Source organism: Cryptomeria japonica, chromosome 3, assembly GCF_030272615.1.
Source record: "Cryptomeria japonica chromosome 3, Sugi_1.0, whole genome shotgun sequence".
NCBI lineage: Eukaryota > Viridiplantae > Streptophyta > Pinopsida > Cupressales > Cupressaceae > Cryptomeria > Cryptomeria japonica.
Genome location: NC_081407.1, coordinates 744,947,571 through 744,966,483, shown reverse-complemented (window position 1 = coordinate 744,966,483; position 18,913 = coordinate 744,947,571). Strand labels below are relative to the sequence as shown.

Genomic DNA, 18,913 nt, shown 5'->3' with positions numbered 1-18,913 from the left:
CCCAACCTTTCATGTGAGGAAATAGAATATTGATGTGCAATATCATTTTGTTTAGGATATGGTAGAGGATGGGAGGGTTATGTTGGAAAAAGTTGACTTTTTGAAGAATTTTATAGATACATTGATGAAGCCAAGAAGCACCAAAAAATTTAGGTGGTGGTATAAGTATATGGGCCTCTTAGCATTAGCAATTAGATAATGGTGCATGTTCTTTCTTTTCTATCGCAAAGTGTTTGACAAATGGAGGTTCAACCTACTCCTAATTTTAAGATTTTAAAAAGTGCAATTTTTAGAAATAAAATGAAACAAAATCAATTTAGGGGCTACCTAAAATAAATATTCTAGGTTTTTTGGAATACCCAAGGTGGCCTTGTTACTCGGATCTATTTCAACTCTTCAATAAAATGAAGTGAACCCAATTGATTCATAGATCAAAATTTATGGTATTTGAAAGTTTGTAGAGGAAATATGAAAAAGTTATTGGTTGCATAAAAGAGTTGTAAAAAGGAGTCACATTTGTTGACCAACTTATGTTCTGTGTTATGACACATCATAAAGTATCTTTGATGGGGGAATAATTTGGGTTACACTTTTTTTGGTGGTTTTAACTTATGGGTTTCTAATTAGTATTTGATGGTTTTAGGTTTTGTATCTCATATATTTTCGATGCTTTTAAATAAATTATAAGAATAGTCATATTTTATTTTTATTCTCCCTTAGAACAAAATGATCAAATATTCATAAATTGACTAATGAAAGTAAAAAATACATTATAAAAATGTTCTTAATAAAAAATTGAAAATTATAATGAACTTTTATATAAAATCACATTAAATTCTTTAAAGCTCTTCCACACATTAATTTTATAGAGGCATAATAAAAGCCAAACACAAACTTTTTCAAATAGACAATAAGGCTTTTTAAGCAAAGTTTGAAAAAAATTAAGATTAATTAATGGTTTTTTAAAAATAAAATAAAATGTTAAGATTATTTATTTAGAATTGTTGGATTTTTGATAAAGTGGATAAGTTCCATGATAGATAATAATGTATTATGTCTATTTAATAGAGGAACTTCAAGATTGAGAAAATACACACCAATAAGATGATGGAAGGATATAAGCTAATACTTTCACAATGATGATAAAAAAATATTGATAAATGCAACAAATTTTTTTTTATAGTGGTGAAGTAAATTTTGTGAAGATGTTTGTCATATATGTGTGGATTATTTCAATTCTTTCTAAACTAAACCATTAATTGTAAAAGGTGAAATATTCGAGAAAATTTATTGTCAAGAGAAAAATTTGTTGAAAGTTCATTATATTAGTTTTAGACATAATAGCATGCACAACAATAATTATACCGCAATGCAAGCACCAATAACAACTTTGCAATTGAAGATATATACATGATCACCAAAACTACTCAAGCAAGTACGAAAGTTATCTAAACAATCAAGGGGTGACTTTTATAATTAATATTATTTAGGTTCATCATACTACCTAATTGATCCACAAATCGTGCCAATCAATTTGATTATTTATGATGGTTGCCATGATCCGAATTATGGATTCGGACGACAACACCTAAGTGAGAACCTGCGGTGTTGTGGATGAACAAGATAATACAGAATTGAAGCAAGCCAAAAAGTATTGTATTCAATTCGAAAATCCAACATATAGTAGTCCAAGGGTTTCCAAGGGTCACCAACAACTCCTTGAGAATCGAAAAACCAATAGTCATATCAGGTTTATTTACATTTTAAAATCTAAAACTATGTAATTTTTCAAAAAAACTATATAAAATTTGTCCTAACTTTAACTAGGCATAACTTTCTGCACATGACTCGAAATTACGAGCTGTTTAACTCGTTGGAAAGGTTTCCAAGAGTTGTAGGCGAAAACACATGTTTGGTGCCACTTTCAAGGGCTAAAAATGCCCTGAAGGCCTTCAAAAATGCCATTTACTAACATATAAAAAAACTAAGAAAATATATAATAATATTTTCAATTTTTCTTCCGATCATGCCACCAACTCTCTTTAAAATGGCAAGGGTTGTGACAACCTATAAAATATAAGAACTATTACTTAAGAGAGTGACAATTGTCATTAACTCTATAAACTATTAAAGCTTAACATACAAAATTGTCTCCACATATTATTAATCATTTATTTTTAATTCCCATCTTATATATTAGTAATACTTCTTACCATATCATATTCATATTACTCTAATTATATTTTCCGGATATTGTGATTTAGAAGGGTGACCACATGTCCCCCTCTATTTTTTTTTTTTTTTGATATATGTAACATAATTTTAATCTAATAGATAGGGATACAAATAGTTATAAAAAATTACAAATTAAAAAATATTGATTATACTATTGCAATAAAAAAAATTTCCAATAAAAAAAAACCGTGTATCTATATTGAACTAAGCAGAAGTTAGTCAATGGTAGGGAGGGAAGATCGTGTTTGTTTCTCCAATTTGGTAATAGAATGTTTTTTTGTTTTTTATTTATTATTTGAAATAACGTGCTTTCTCTTGGGATTGAATGAATACGATAGAAATTGATTTATCATATCAATGTGACACGTTGGATTGTTTTGAAAGCACATAACAAAGATAAGAATGAGATAATTAAGTTGGTGGAATTTAGCATGGGACAAATGGTTAAGATACTAGTGGGCCCTCCCACATATTCCACCATGGGATCAAATTTTCTAATGATATTTTATAGTTTATAATAGTATTGATATTGTTTGTGGATGTAAAAAATTGTGTGTAGATTTTTTTACATTAATATGGATTAAAATTTATAATTGTTATTGAAATAGGATGAAGATTTCTTTATCAAATTTAAAACATTTTTTTTTTATCAAAATTAATTATTTTGTTTTTGTTAAAACTAGTCGTTAGTACTAATATTTGACATTTGTTTCGTCTAATATGTATAATGTATGAATGCATGAATGTTTTCATATTCGCATGAATGTTTTATGTGTTAGTATATGGGTTTAGAATAGATTGATGTTTATATTTTTAGGAGTTTAGTGAATTTGTTGTTAGAAGAATTTACATTACCATACTTTTATTTTAAAAAATCTATGTAAAATATGTCTAGAGAGATATTGATTTAAATTATAGAGAGAGACATAAATATAATTAATATTAATACTAAATATAAATCCTCTACCATATTTTTCATCATTAAAAAATTAAATTAAAATTCACCAAACAAATTGAAAATAAATCCGACTATTGCAAATTTGTAATTTTTTTAATAGTTATCTTTTTTAATAAAATTCATTACAGTTTATTAAATATTATAAACATATAAAAAATCTATCAAAATTATTAAACTCAAACATATATTAGTAATTGAAAATCCAAGTACGATATTTTAAAATATTAAAATTTTAAAAATCTAGGCTTACTTATTCTAGGCTTGAATATTTTTTATTAGAAAAATGTTAATTAAATTGAATATAAATTGAAAAAGTTTTGCATTACCTTCATATACGCATTACAACATAAATTTCCATTGAATTTGGGATTAAAAAACATTCAAATTACAAAGTAGACTAAATCACTTAAATCTAGCATTTACCTTATTGATAAAATCTACAGAGCTAAATTCCATTGAATTAAAACATTCAAATTACAAAGTAGACTAAAATCACTTAAATCTAGCATTTACCTTATTGATAAAATCTACAAATCTAAGGATCTTCATAAACATCATGCATCCTATTTGCTTCACCTTGTCCACACTCTTTATTCCATATCCATTTCTTACTCTTATCATCCATTATCATCCTTGATCTTGCTTATATTTATCCAATCCTATCTCCATCCTATCCAAATCCACCACTTGATCTTGATTAAAACTAAGGACATAAAATGCAAAACATGTTTTTTCGAATCCTCTAGACATTTCCATGCCTATGGACCACATGTCTTTCATTGCACCAATCTATCATCTTACCTCGCTATATTTGGTCCTCTAGCTTGGATAAACATGTTATCTCATTGCAAGATAGTCCTTGGAAACCAAATCAACTTTGAGTCCATAATAAGCTACCTCATCTTTCACCTATCCATTTTCAACCCGCCAGTTCCTTCATACATTCATAATATTCAACGCCCCTTCATACATTCGTAATGTTCTATGCCTTGCTAGACATTGGGGCAAATGAATATATCTTGCTTGAGAATAAGCCCTAACATATGCCTTTTACCTTAATCAATGATCTCGACATTTTTCAAAAATCCGAAAAAATTAAAAAATATCAAAATACAAAAAAGTTCAAAAAAATTCAAAAAAACTCAAATAATCCTAGCAAACCCTAAAAATAATAATGGAAAAAAACCCAAAAATAATCTATTAGTCACTATTCACAATAAATGATCCTTTGCAGAGACAAATATTTGAACAAACACAACTAGAACATCATGCAAAACATTGAGCTTAACAAATCATGTATCAACAGACAAATTACCAAACTAGCCTACAACTTAATCGATCAATTGCCTATCAGTTTTCAACATCCCTATCAAACAACGTGCCTTAACAGGTACATCATTCCTAAAATATAGACCCTATCAAATATCATGTCCTAATGGATACATCTTTCTTACAATGGGCATCCTATCAAACAATAATCCAATCCAAATACACTTATCCTTGGCAAGAAGATCAGTATGGCTATTGATTTGTTTGGTCGAGTCAGTCTTATCTTTATCAATTTATGACATCATATTCCCATGCTACTCAAGGATGTCCAAAAGTGACTAGAGGAGCTGAGATGGTTCATGATCCTTTTTCTTTGTTTTCTTTTGGTGGTGTGTTTCCATGAAGTTCTGGGGCACAAGTATTTTGGATGTCTGTGTTGGTACGTTCCTTTGGCAAGTATCCTATACAATAAATGGGAGTCAAGGATAGCTATGGTTGTGACTAACACACATATCTCAACCCTTAATACAAAAACCCTAGGATGGATGGATTCACTCCTTGTTTGCTATGTGTTTGTTACTGAAACAGGATATCATTTACACCTTGGTTCTTCATACCCTAGAGTACAAAACTCCATTGATAGATAATAAGGCTCAATGATAAAATTGTTGCACAACCTAAGAAGCACGAGAATTCATGATAGTTTAATTTCCTCATATCAACTATTCTATCCATCAATAAATTCTATTTCTTAACATTCTTCACTTCTTACTAATCATTCTTCGCTTTCATAATATTTCATCGTTCATCCTACTTTCATCTATCATTTGTCTTATACAAGATGTGTCCTTCCTGAAACCAAACATTTTGATATATCTTTGGTCTTATATAGGATGCATCTTTCTTGAAAATAGACAATCATTTATCTTTGTCTTATACATGATGTGTCATTCCTAAAACAAGACTTGATCTTTACCCATCAATCCATCAATCCAATCAATCAATCAATCAATCAATCAATCAATCTACAAATCACTCCAAATATTTCTTCTACCCAATCAAACCCATAAATGTCATCAACTAATTGTTTTACCATCTCTCATATAACACTCTTCTTCTTTTGAGAGATCATTCATGCCTTTAATGCACAAACAATTTCTCGAGGGGGCATCAACATTCTACCTCCATCCTTCGTCATACTAGGGCATATTTTTCCACTTTTTCTTTGAAACAATGCTACTTCGAACTTTGTCTCAAAGAGGTGCAAAATATAGACACCTAAAGTTGTCTCATGCTTGCAAACACCAATTTTACTAATCATTCCTCTATATTAATTAAATACTTTTAATTATTTAATTAATCTAATTGCATTCTTCCAAGCTAATATTCATCTTTTTCATCATAAATTAATTATTCAATTTCTATCTAGATCATTCGATCAATCAACCCTTCCCCTTAAAATTAATTAAATAATTTTATCATTTAATTAATCAGGATTCTTACTTTAATTAAATGATCTTTATCATTTCATTACATTCAATTTATATTCTTCTCATAATTAAATAATTTCTTTAAAGTATTTAATTATCTAATTATATCCTCCAAATTAAATAAGTTTCTCAAATTTATTTAATTTAGTTTCCCTTCATTTCAATTAAATCAAATTTCTTCAAATTCAAAATTAATTACATTTCTCATTAATTTGCATTTCATTTGACATTTTCAAAAATCAAAATCCAAATCAAATTACATTTCATGCTAATTTACTACATCACATGTCAAATTCATAACTGCCACTGACTTTGAGTCTAACTCTTAAACACCTTTTCCTAACTATTAATCAATCCAATTAACTAATCAGTCAAATCAATCAAGTTAGTTAACTATTCAATCAACTTTCTCAACTATTCAGTCAATCCTATTTGACTCCTAATCTAACCGGTTAACTCCTCGGTCAATCTAGTTGTTCTATCAATCAGATTCAATTAGCATGAGTAATTCTCTCCCACCAATTAGTCACATGAAATCTCAACTGTTGATTGATTTAGTTCTCAAATGAATCTCAACCATCCAAATAATCCTTCTAAAATATATAAATTCAGCATCAATTTCCCTTTTTCAGCAACCATTATCTTTGAATTCTCGTGTCATCATCCTATAGGTTTTCATAGTGCGGCTCTGAGAGCCAACATTACACAAGAAGCAAAAGAGAAATGGAAGTGACAAGATTGAATCAATAAAGGGGGTTTTCTAATGCTTTGACTTGTTTTATTTATTGATTTCATGAGCATACTTTCATCGAGTAGCATTTTGGAATTTGTTAATTAGAAGGGTTTTGGAGGTTAACCTGTTAATTCTAATTAATGCAAAAATGGACAATTCCTGTGCACACATATATTACGTTTCACTTTTCGGCATCAGTATCGATAGGAACATTCTCTCAATACTATAGTCAGTTTTCCATCCAGACATTGCCGATAAGGGTAGTATTCTCGTGGATTTCGACACTGTTGTTATGAGGGTTTCGTATGACCTCGCTAATAGCCAGGTGGGATTTGTCGTCAATAAGTGCTAGAGTATGTCGATAGGGAAAAAAATTCCCATTATATACACTTCGTTGCTATTGAAGCATAACATTTATGGCTCTTTACTTTTAAGTTAAAGCTTAGTATGGAAATTTATTGTAATTTAACTGAATCACAGTTGCTAGTGGTGTATAAGAATATCATGTATGTGTGGTTTGCTGTACACAGTGTCATGTGAGTGATTTGTGCTTTGGATTTTCATTCTAGGTAGAAATTTGTATAAATGAATGCTAGGCCAACTTTTTTCTCTAAATTAATGAATTGATAATTCAGAGTATGATCTTGATAATTCATTGATAATTCATTGAGTATATGATCTTAAATATTGATGTTAAAGATTCATATTATTGACTGATAATACTTTTTATTCTCGAGTCGATTTGGCAGCCTATTTTAATGGAATTATGGTCATTAGGAAACAACAATGAATCCAAGTGAGTAATACAGTGGCCATTTATTTTCATGGCAAGGAAAGATTTTTCAGAGTCAATTTTTCAAGGCATTTAGATTAGTGCATGGTGATGGTACATGAAAATTAATTTCTCACAAATACAATAGTCAAACAGACATACGTATAGAATAGATGATGGCTTATTGATACATTAACAATTGTATCAAATACTCCTGAGAATTAATATCTACACCGATGCAATTGAAAATTCTATGATGATGGTAATTGATGGGAATATATTAGATGTTTTTTATTAAGTTGTTTCGAAACATCCAAATCTCATAGAACCACAAAATTTTTGTGATATATAATTGCCATTGAAATTTTCCATTCAAACTAATATAAATACTTTGTTCAAAGGGAAAGTCATTGTTTCATCTCTTCCTACATAATTTTGGTTAGGTGCATGATGTATGTAGGCAGTGAATTGGATTTTGCAAACATTGCATTATATATTAAGTGTAGACGTATAAAAATGACCATATTCCTAAATGAATATTTTATGTTCATTTCTCTATTTTAATTAAATCCAATTTAATTAAATAACCTGCATTTCTCTATTTAATTAAGTAAATTACTCAATTAAATTCACTATACCATTTAATAGGATAAATTCATTTTATTCAATTAAAGCCCCTATCCACTTTTTAATTAAATTCAAATTTAATTAAAATAGTTATCCTAAATTAAATAAATCCAATTTATTTAATTGCAACCAAATTGAATTAAATTAAATTAAAACCTATTTTCCCTCACCCACTTGCAAAATCCTACACCTCCCACTTGCATCCTAACCCTCTTTCTAACCTCTTCTAGATTCTTCTAATCTTGATTAATTAACCCAAACCCATCCATTACCCCTTTTCCCTAAATTTGAGGAGGTCACTTCTCAAATTTGAAGTAAAGTCTTCAAAATGCATTAAAGCCTTTATCCATTCAACAAGCTAACTTGTTGAATGCCCCCAAATTTGGAAGGACTCTTACAAATTTGTCCCCAAAGTCTTCATAACCATTAATGGTTAACTCAACCCTCTTACATGGTTAAAGAATTTCCATAAACTCAACCTCCATCTAACCCAAGGGTCTCATCAAGCATTTATTGCTTTGACCATGGTTATCCTTAAACCTTTGCACAAGAGTTTATCCTTTGGGTAAAAACTTTATCCAATGGATAACCCTAACTTAACCTTAACCCTTAACCCCTAAGGTAACCATGAGGTCTTCTCAAGCATTTAATGCTTCTTACATCTCCTCTCAACCAACCTTATGTTGACAATTGTCACCATTTCATTGGTGCCAATTGCAAACATGGATTGATAACTTTCAATCCTGACCCTTGATTGCCTCTTCCAATCCTGACCATCCATTGCCCTATTTTTGCTATAAATAGAGCTCTCATTCCTCCATTTTTCATCATCCAAGTCTTTAGCATCACACTTATACTTAAATCCATTCGAGCTTTTATATCTCATTTTATGCTCATCATTTAGCTTCTCTTTTAAACAGGAATTAATCTAAATATGCTAATTTAGAGTATGTTCCTTATCATTTAGCTTAATCATAGACTAATATAGTATGCTAAGATAGTCTTGTTTACTAACCTTGTCATCTTATAGCTAGTTTATTGCATTTGTAGCATCATGCATAGCTTAGGATGCATCTCATCTTAAAATCAACAAAAAAATCCCTCGTTCTTGCATTTGCCATCCCTAAACCATTTTGCTCAGTGATCTGAGAGCAAAAACATTGGTTTGAGGGACCGTGCAAGATAGAGAACCATGGAACCATCCTTGGGAAGCTGAGCCATACTTCATGACTCCATAGCTTGCACCAAGAAGTCCTGTGGGTGTGTGAGAAAGCTCCCTAGAGCTCCGTTTTTCACATATTGAGTTATATCGACCCGCTTTTCCCGCATATATTTCTGGTGCCCACCGTGGGGCATTACCCCATATATCAAATCGGTTTTTAAATTTAACCACTTTTACAGGTCTACGGGAAATGAGAATTAGCGCGTGGGAAACATTCCCTAGCGCGTGGGAAACAAGCACAAATGAGACAAAACAAAGCACTTTTTCCCTTTTATAGGGTAAAATGAAATTAGGGTTAGGGAAATGAACATGTAATTTGTTCACGGTCTCCCTCATACCCTCACACACGTCAATTATAGGGAGATGAATCAATTTAAACATTTCACCTAGCCCAAATCTTGCACACCAAACGCATATTATCAAATCAAATCAAAAAATTTCAAAATATTTATTCATCTCCCGAGGGGGCATTATCACCATCGTTTATCGAATCTGGGGCATCACACATCAAATCTGGGGCATAACATTAAAATCATAAAAAAAGGACATTGATCATAAAATCGCAACGACACATCATTTTCTTTGAAATAACATGTGCACACACGTCACTTCATAGAGGGGCAAAATGTAGACATATAAAAATGACCATATTCCTAAATGAATATTTTATGTTCATTTCTCTATTTTAATTAAATCCAATTTAATTAAATAACCTGCATTTCTCTATTTAATTAAGTAAATTACTCAATTAAATTCACTATACCATTTAATAGGATAAATTCATTTTATTCAATTAAAGCCCCTATCCACTTTTTAATTAAATTCAAATTTAATTAAAATAGTTATCCTAAATTAAATAAATCCAATTTATTTAATTGCAACCAAATTGAATTAAATTCAATTAAAACCTATTTTCCCTCACCCACTTGCAAAATCCTACACCTCCCACTTGCATCCTAACCCTCTTTCTAACCTCTTCTAGATTCTTCTAATCCTGATTAATTAAACCAAACCCATCCATTATCCCTTTTCCCTAAATTTAAGGAGGTCACCTCTCAAATTTGGAGTAAAGTCTTCAAAATGCATTAAAGCCTTTATCCATTCAACAAGCTAACTTGTTGAATGCCCCCAAATTTGGAAGGACTCTTACAAATTTGTCCCCAAAGTCTTCATAACCATTAATGGTTAACTCAACCCTCTTACATGGTTAAAGAATTTCCATAAACTCAACCTCCATCTAACCCAAGGGTCTCATCAAGCATTTATTGCTTTGACCATGGTTATCCTTAAACCTTTGCACAAGAGTTTATCCTTTGGGTAAAAGCTTTATCCAATGGATAACCCTAACTTAACCTTAACCCTTAACCCCTAAGGTAACCATGAGGTCTCCTCAAGCATTTAATGTTTCTTACATCTCCTCTCAACCAACCTTATGTTGACAATTGTCACCATTTCATTGGTGCCAATTGCAAACATGGATTGATAACTTTCAATCCTGACCCTTGATTGCCTCTTCCAATCCTGACCATCCATTGCCCTATTTTTGCTATAAATAGAGCTCTCATTCCTCCATTTTTCATCATCCAAGTCTTTAGCATCACACTTATACTTAAATCCATTCGAGCTTTTATATCTCATTTTATGCTCATCATTTAGCTTCTCTTTTAAACAAGAATTAATCTAAATATGCTAATTTAGAGTATGTTCCTTATCATTTAGCTTAATCATAGACTAATATAGTATGCTAGGATAGTCTTGTTTACTAACCTTGTCATCTTATAGCTAGTTTATTGCATTTGTAGCATCATGCATAGCTTAGGATGCATCTCATCTTAATATCAACAAAAAGCATCCCTCGTTCTTGCATTTGCCATCCCTAAACCATTTTGCTCAGTGATTTGAGAGCAAAAACATTGGTTTGAGGGACCGTGCAAGATAGAGAACCATGGAACCATCCTTGGGAAGCTGAGCCATACTTCATGACTCCATAGCTTGCACCAAGAAGTCCTGTGAATGTGTGAGCAAGGCTCCCTAGAGCTCCTTTTTTCACATATTGAGTTCTATCAACCCACTTTTCCCACATACATTAAGCATTGTTGACAATGAATTTTTTTGTTCTATTAGTATTTTGTTCAATAGAATAATTACTGTTTTTGCACACATATGCACTATACCTATTTGCTCTTTCTTTTAGGGAAAGTTATGTGGAATATTTTTAAATCAGGACTATAAGCAATTTGGACTTTTTATTACTATATTTCATAGAAATGCAATGCAAAGTAAAATATGAAAATGTTGATTATCTATGATATTTCCAAAATACTTATTGATGAATGTTAAAAATAAAATACAAGATATGAATTTAAACTATACACTATTATGCTTAGATCCAATCTATAACAATTATAAATCATAAATATTAATAAAAAATACATAAATAGTTGATATAAATTATAAAAATAACTATAGTTTACTTAAATTGAAAAAAAAATGTATATTCTTTCTAATTGTGTAAGGTGTACAAAAGATATTTCAATGATCAACAACAAATGTTTTGTATATAATCAATTTCTCAAGTTAATCATTTTCAACATTTCACACAATTTGTGGGCTCAAATTAAGTTTCATTCATTCATATGCAGTTATCTTTACATTACGAATTCAATTTACTTATATTGTACACAATTACTCCTAACAAAGACAATTTCCATTTACCATGATTTTGCGACCCTCCAAATAAATTACCCAAATTATATCTGGCTATCAGTGTAACCATTGCACACTGTTAGGGTGCAAGCGCTAGTTTTAATTAGGTGCTAGGAATATTTCTAGAAGTCTTAGTTGTCAATTAGATCTTGTCTTATCTTTTGAAATTTAATTCATGAGTCCTAGGCCATTGAATAATTACCAGGTTAGTTGCCATATGTTATAGGACTAAGACACATGTCATGATCTTATCTAATCCTACCTATCAACCTTGCCTATATAAGCAAGGCATCAAATGTTCATTTTGTGATTTAGTATCCAATTTAATTTAATTCATTATGCCCATAATCAAACAATTTTTTTCTCTTGTTATTATCTTGTGGAAGGCAACTTTTGGTTTTGCAAGTGATCATAGATGACTAAGTCCATTGGTGACTCTAACATGGTATCAGAGCTTTGACTCTACAAGCCCTTCTCAAATTTGGAAGATAATTAAGCTTGTTTTTTTGCCAGGTGTAATTTGATATTAATTGGACCTCACTATTGAATTTAGGGTGTTTGATAAAGTCATTTTTTACTTTTATTTTGTTCAAATCTGACATACACGACCAATTTTATTAGGGTTTCAATATAGGTGATGGCTGCTAGATCCATGGGCAGCTAAATTTTTGAAGCACTTTGGGTGAAAACAAAGCCTGCCATTAATTCAAAAGACCCAAAAACCATAAGGTCATTTATCAAATTGTTGGAATCCAAGATTTTTTGTCTACGATTATTAAAGGATTTTTTCATCCCATTGCTATCAAATCTATATTTTACTACGAAATCTTTATAGTACAAATCCATACACTTTCATCTATATGTGTAGAAGTCTACGCGCTAGGCAAATATTCTTGGAATCATCATATGCAATGCCATATTCTATTCTGTGGGTTCTCTACATCATTTGGCATAAGAAATTACACTATGCTCGAGTACAAATATGTGTTCTTTTATTAGTTCTTGCTAAAGGTAGGATACTAATGCATTCATTGAATTCTTTTTTTCCTTAATTTGACCAATCAACACTTAGAATTAAAAATGTCCAGCCAAATATCTATAGTTCATATTTATTTTATATTTTACATGATTATAAAAATATCATTTTCCTTTATTTATTTTGGCCAGAGTAAGTGTAAAATACAATTTTTCTTCACCTAAAATAATTTATTTTTTTCTATTATATAGGTGTTAGATCCTTACAGTACATCATTAAATGATAGAAAGAGTTGCTCGTCAATATTAGGTACATCACACATTATTTTAATACACTCTAACTAAGATGATGTGTGCGCAACGCCTATTGGTTTAGTCATCAATTTAATTGAACAACTATTTTTCTTGGATGCATCTATTCTAGCTCCAAAACGACAACACATATTGACTAACATGTGTGTTAGTCGCGCGTTTTACACCGTCGATTTTGCAATAAATGGCTGCGATTGACTAACATGTTGCTATCACGCTGTATGAAAGGTCCGTTTTGGAGCCAGAATAGCCACAACCATTTTTCTTGACCACTACAACATAAAGACAAGGATTATACAAGAAAATTTGTCCACCACCATAGGTTTTAATGGCTCCAAATAAATCAGGGGATGTGCTGATTTTGCTCTTGTACTACCATAATTAAAGAGGTACAATTATACTTTGGCCTTAAATTGTCTCATTACTTTAGCCATGGTAAGCAAATTCAATAAAATCACTTTTCTAGTGCATAAATAACAAGCCAAAGGAACAAACTTCATGAATCTTGCTGTTAGTTGTTGTTAATGCTGATATAGTGTTGTTTTTGCACTGTGGTCTCGTTAATAGTTCTGCTATGTAAAGGGTTAGTGCCCTAGTTCTCATTGCTTTTTTAATAAAAAACAAGCCAAAGGAACAAACTTCATGAATCTTGCAAGGGACAAAAATGAATTTGCTAATTTTAAACATTGTCACATTACTACGTTTTAAGTATATAATTTTGGTTTACTTTGATTTATTTCACACATTAAAATGAATTTTACTTATTTTTATCATAGAATTTATTTCCCAATTAAAACATTTTTTAAATTTGAGTTTAGGTTGGATATTATAGTTTATTTTATTGATTAGGTTATAATATATGAAGTTAATTTTGATTTAGAAAAATGATTTTTAAATTGATAATGTCAATATTTTAAGGATATGTCTTTATAGATTAATTTCTTTATTTTTTAATTTTAAAATTTTAGAAAATATAATTAAATTTTTTTTTAATGTAATTATAATTTTTTAATTGTATTTTAATTTAAAGTGACGTCAAAAAGAATATTATACGTTAAATCAAGAATAAATTATATCATGTTAACTCTATACCAATCTAATATTAACAAAGTGATAATCAGATGATAACAAAATAGTTTAAAGACCATAATAGTATTACAATATAATATAGACATGTATTATAGCAAAATAGTAATATAATAGACTTAAGAGTCATTATAGTAAGACATTACAAAATAGTTAAAACACAATAAATGAATAGTAACATAATGATAGCTATCTTCATCTTCATGAGATCTCATTTGTCTAATCTAAAAAATTAAAAGTTAAGTTTGCAAACTTTAAACTTGAAACCATGACTCTTACAAGTTCGACTTTTTTTGACAATATTTTAATGATTGAACTACTAAGTTTTTGTGATCAAATGACACCTAAAACAAAATGTAGAGTGTTTTGCACATAGATTATCTTTAAACCAATTCAATTGCCAATACTGTGTGTGTTTGAATTAAATACCTCAAATAGCTATACTACAAAACTTACAACTAGATACATTATGCTAAATTTCAAAACATACAACTAGGTATGCCACACTAAATTTCAAAACTTAAAACAATACCTAAAATTTTATGATAGGAATGTTGGTCATCCATGATTTATGGCATCATGTCTGTGTATTTAGCTTTTTGACTTTTGCAACACCACTTGGAATTCCAATTTTGTAAATTGTCATTCAAAACATACTTAATTAAGGAATCCTATAGTGTATCTGCATGGCTTCTTTTTTGGAATATTGTGGTTGACTTTGTGATGCCTTTGTATAGATTAATTAGGCCAAGAATTTGATTCACATGTTCTACTTTATGATTATGAGGATAGTTACAATGTGGGATATGGACACTTTGGATTTTATCTAAGTCTTTAGTTGTAGAGCCTTCAGGGAACTCTAATGCATAGTTTTAGTTGGCCTTTAATGATCGATTTACATGGTATAAGAAATAATGTAAAAATTATATCATGGTAAAATTTAGGAATTTTGGTTTTAGTGTATTTTAGTATTGTTAGATAAATTTGTGAAAGAAACAAGTTTAATATAATAAACCAATTCTACTTTATCATTTTTGAATATTTATTGTTCATCTTGTGCAAATATCTACAATGTCACAATATATTTCAAAATATTTTATTACTAATAATAATTCTTGTTTTTTGCATGTAAGTAAATAGGTTTTCTATCAAAAAAATATAATACCAAATGCTTTTTTGCTTTTTGTTTTCTAGTTTTGTATCCTATCTATTTGTCTATCTCTTTGTCTATCATCTATCTCTTATTTCTCTCTCTCTCTCTCTCTTCCGTCCACACCTCGCTTTATCTTCATCTCTACTTTTATATACATTAAACTAACTACACTATTGACAAGAACATGATGCATTGCATCCCTTGTTAATTTAAAAAGTTGTTTAAATTTCCCAATGGTCGGTCATATTAGACAATTTTTTATTGTCAAAACGACCTAAAAGTTGAGTAGGTGTTGTGGTTTAACCCACCACCCCAAGTGTCGCCTACACTACTATAGCTTCACCCACCTATTGCCTAATGGTAGAAAATATTTTTTAAAACCTTAGCGCCCATAACTAGTTATATGGAGAATCAGGGGGTGAGCACCCAAGGGGCCTATTTGGTCACTCCTATGTCCTAATTGGGGGTTTAAATTATGGATTATGGAAAACTTGTACCTACTATAATTATTCTTGTTAAAAAGAGTTTTTATAGACATTCTTTATTAATACTTCTTTTAACCAAAATGTCACAATTTTTTTTTCTTTTCTATCTCCTTTTTAATTCTAAAGGATTATTTAATGGAATATTAACTTTCTTTCACTTTGGAAAAATGCCATATAACAGCTACAAAGCTACATCAAATGTTAAAGTTAAATGCCTCTAGAAGCCCATTAGTAATCTAAAACATTCTCAGAGTCCCTATTTGTGCCTTTGATGGTTTTCCTACTTTAAGAATTATTTCTCTTACTGTTTATAAAACCACTAATCATCCCAATAAGAACTTTGGCATTTCTTACAATTTGACACACACACACACAATGGTTAAGATCTAAAGAGGAAAACAACCTTTATTGGTTTCTAGTTTCTTTCTAGGCAATTCCTACTTTAAAGCATGTTTAATTACTCTTCTCCTCCAAACCATTTATCACCCCTTAATCACTTCTAATTATATTCTAAACACATCTTTATTAGCTAAGGCCTAAGCTGAAAAAAATCCCAACACATCTTTATTAGCTAAGGCCTAAGTTGAAAAAAATCCCATTGTTATTAGTTCATTGCTAACAACTTCTTACATAATATCCCCTCTAACTATCTTAAATGCATACCTATCAAGGTCCATAAGTAACTTCAAACACTTGGAAAAGGCCTATATAGACCCCTAATGGTTCTCCCAACACTAAAATGATTAATCATATAGAAAATAAATAGTGGTCTAAGTAATGAATAACAATTATTTAGTTTTCTCATAGTTTAAAAGACACCTCTTTTTGTTTTGGTCCCAAATGGAAAATGATTCTAAATAGTTTTTGATTTCTTAGACATTTTCTATTGCTTATCCAATCTAATTGTTGTTTTAAATCGCTTAAACATTGTTGAATTCTACCTTGGACTCCTAGTCTCTTATCAAGTTTTTAACCCCTCACACACTCACATCATTTTATATCTCTCAATTACTTTGAGAGCTTTCCCCTTTAAACTCTTGCCTTCCAGCTTCTCGAATTTGAGGTATACTTTGAGAAATGGTCTTTTGTAAACTCTATAAGAACCTAGCTAAATTTATTATAAAAAACAATACTATCTTGGTTTTTTTCTTTTATATATTAGAAATCTAAATTTTGAGTAGATAATGATAATTTTTCAAATATTCATATGTTTGCAATTGAAAGATAATTTTTTCCTATAACTTATGATTCAATAAGTGAATTTCCTACAAACAACTTTTTAAACAAAGAAATTAAAAAAAAATGAATATAAATATAAAATAATTTTTGATGAATTAAAAAAGATCACAACAAAAAAAATTCCAATTTTTTTTTTCCTAAATCTAAAAAGGTTTATCAAATACAAAATGATCACTTACTAAATATATATATAAATAAATAATCATAAAATTAGACTACTTTTAAGGGGTGTCTACTTGCAATTCTGTGTTTTCGGATTTTGTTGCTGTGTCCTGTGGAATCTCGTAATTTATAATTATAATATTTAAGAAATGGAAAGTTTCATCTCCGTTGTCGTCTAGTCCGGTTAGGATATCTGGCTTTCACCCAGACGACCCGGGTTCAAATCCCGGCAACGGAATTTTCTTTGGTTTTAATTTTTTTTTTGTGATTGGAACTTCTGTACCATATCATTTTACGTTTTTGTTTTTGTTTTGGTTAAGAGTGTTTGTTTGGTTTTGAACAAAAGATGAGGCGTGATCTATCATTTTATTTAAGGGAAATACGAACTCGTTACGTAAAAGTTAAATATTATTTATATTTCTACAAAGAGTTTGATGCAATTGCTGGAATAGCTCAGTTGGTTAGAGCGTGTGGCTGTTAACCACAAGGTCGGAGGTTCAAGCCCTCCTTCTAGCGATTTTGCCACGTTTCGTTTTCCACCTTTGTTTTGGCGGATGATGTTTATTCGTCTCTTTTAACATTTCAATTTTAATTCCCCACCCACTAGTAAGGGATCTTTCCTATTTATTTATTTTCGGATCTTTTACATTACATTTTGTTTCAGTTCCATTCCTTTCTAGTATTTTTTATTTTACTGTTAATCTTTATTCATAAACTTCTCTTTATGCTTAAATAATTATATTTACAGAATTGCAATATAGTGTTTTATAAATAGTTAAGAGTTACAAATTTAAAAAGAAGAGAAAATTTAAATGTTTTCGAAGTATGTCAAATAAATTTAAAAAGATCATATAAATAATATAGGATTTTGTCGAACAGTTTCAAAGTTGACTGACAATCAACAAGCTTGAGCTGCAATAAAGAAGAAAGATGACGGTTAAGATTGATCATTGTGAATTATAGATAAAATATTTTATAAATTTTCTTTCTAATATTTTATTTTCAACATTTAAAAAAAAATCTTTTAGTATTTATATTTACTTTTTTTTATTATGGATATTTAATATTATTTTTGTTTTGGTTTGGTTCTTTTCAATATTTATTTATTTTACTTATAATTTATTTATTTTATTCACAAATCTTTCTTTTTATAGTAAAAGAGAGAATTATGGTAAAACACATCTATTGCATTTTACAATATAGTGTCTTTCAAATGGTTAGAGCTAAAAGTAAAGAAGAGATAATCTAGATAAGTTTTTAACAATCTTGTTCCTCAAAAGAACCTAGAGTGCCCATTAGACATTCATAATCCTTGAAGAAGGGGCGTCAATTCTCAACAAGGTTAGTAAAAGATATTAAGTATGCCAAATATGCCAACAAGGTTCATATAACCAACATAGGGACTTTGTTTAAGAGTTCTAAGTAGAGTGACAATCAACAAGCTTGAGCACATAAAGAGGGACAATTTGAGAAGTTTTTTTTGAGGCAC

The 18,913-nt window shown here is 29.8% G+C and overlaps 2 non-coding genes across 2 annotated transcripts; both read left to right on the top strand.

Moving 5' to 3' along the window:
* The first annotated feature begins 17,588 nt into the window (after positions 1 to 17,588).
* On the top strand, positions 17,589 to 17,662 carry TRNAE-UUC (transfer RNA glutamic acid (anticodon UUC)). The gene has a single exon. It is a non-coding gene; the product is annotated as a tRNA-Glu (tRNA).
* A 204-nt stretch (positions 17,663 to 17,866) lies between these two features.
* TRNAN-GUU (transfer RNA asparagine (anticodon GUU)) lies at positions 17,867 to 17,940 on the top strand. Its single transcript has one exon. It is a non-coding gene; the product is annotated as a tRNA-Asn (tRNA).
* Positions 17,941 to 18,913: the final 973 nt, after the last annotated feature.